This window comes from Engraulis encrasicolus, chromosome 22 (assembly GCF_034702125.1).
Source record: "Engraulis encrasicolus isolate BLACKSEA-1 chromosome 22, IST_EnEncr_1.0, whole genome shotgun sequence".
NCBI classification, from domain to species: Eukaryota; Metazoa; Chordata; class Actinopteri; order Clupeiformes; family Engraulidae; genus Engraulis; species Engraulis encrasicolus.
This window is the reverse complement of record NC_085878.1, coordinates 3,289,410-3,290,541: the sequence shown is the minus strand read 5'-3', so window position 1 is coordinate 3,290,541 and position 1,132 is coordinate 3,289,410.

The window sequence follows — 1,132 nt, the reverse complement described above, 5'->3', positions numbered from 1 at the left end:
ATTCAAGATGGCCGAATTTTTGTTTGGTCCATAACTACTGACCGGGTGGATGGATTTGTCTCAGATTTTGTGTGTGAATGCTCTAGGGTAGGTTCATGAACTGATTCGAGTTTGGAAGACAACACTTTCAAAATGGCGGAATTTTCATTTGGCCCATTACTTCTGACTGGGTGGATTGATTTGCCCGGTAACACCTTATTTTAATGGTTCACCATTTCAGTGAATCTACCATATTAGGTACAGTGTAATAACCAATGTAACAATATTTAATACCATGTAATACTAGTGTAATACCAGTGTAACAATATGCAATATCAGGTACAGTGTAATAACGAGTGTAATAGTATGCAATACCATGTAATATAGTGTAATACCAGTGTAACAATAGCAATACCATGTAATACCACTTACGCATAAACACATGATGTAAGTAAAAAAATGGCGGTGTTACACTGGTATCACATTGTATTAAATATTGTCACACTGGTTATTACACTGTACCTAATGTGGTATATCCACTGAACCATTAAAACAGTATTACCATTTGCCCCATTTTTTGCTTCATTTTCACAATAGTCGTTTGGTTTTAAGCCTATGCACGTCATGTCACGTCTGTATGTATCATATACGTTTACGAAATGGTGGACGGGAGTGGTAGGAATGATGGGGGACTGGAAGCGTCGCGTTTCGGGGATATACCTTAAGCAGTCGAAGGCGACTGCACAGGCAGTCTAGTTTGGAAATGTGTTTATAATATGAATATGATATTATGAGTTGGACTGCATGCAAGGGTCAAACAAGAATGTATTATTAGGAGTAATGGTGTGTTTGTGTGCGAAACGAAACTCATAGAAAATAGCCAGTTACATTTTGAACAGACAGACCATATTACATAACCACAGTTTTGGTCACAGACCGTAACGCCAAAAAAAAGTGTAACTTCTGAAAAGCCCTTTGGTATATCTCTTGGACGGTGTAGGCATGTTAATCCTACAAGTCTTTAGCTGAACACTGTCCCCCGAGTCACATCACTCCAGCGCTCTCCTCTTGTTCCCTTCTGTTGACATAATAAGTGCTAATGTTATGCCCAAAATTTTCTCTCTTTTTCGGTCTGTGTAAAGATTGACCAGAG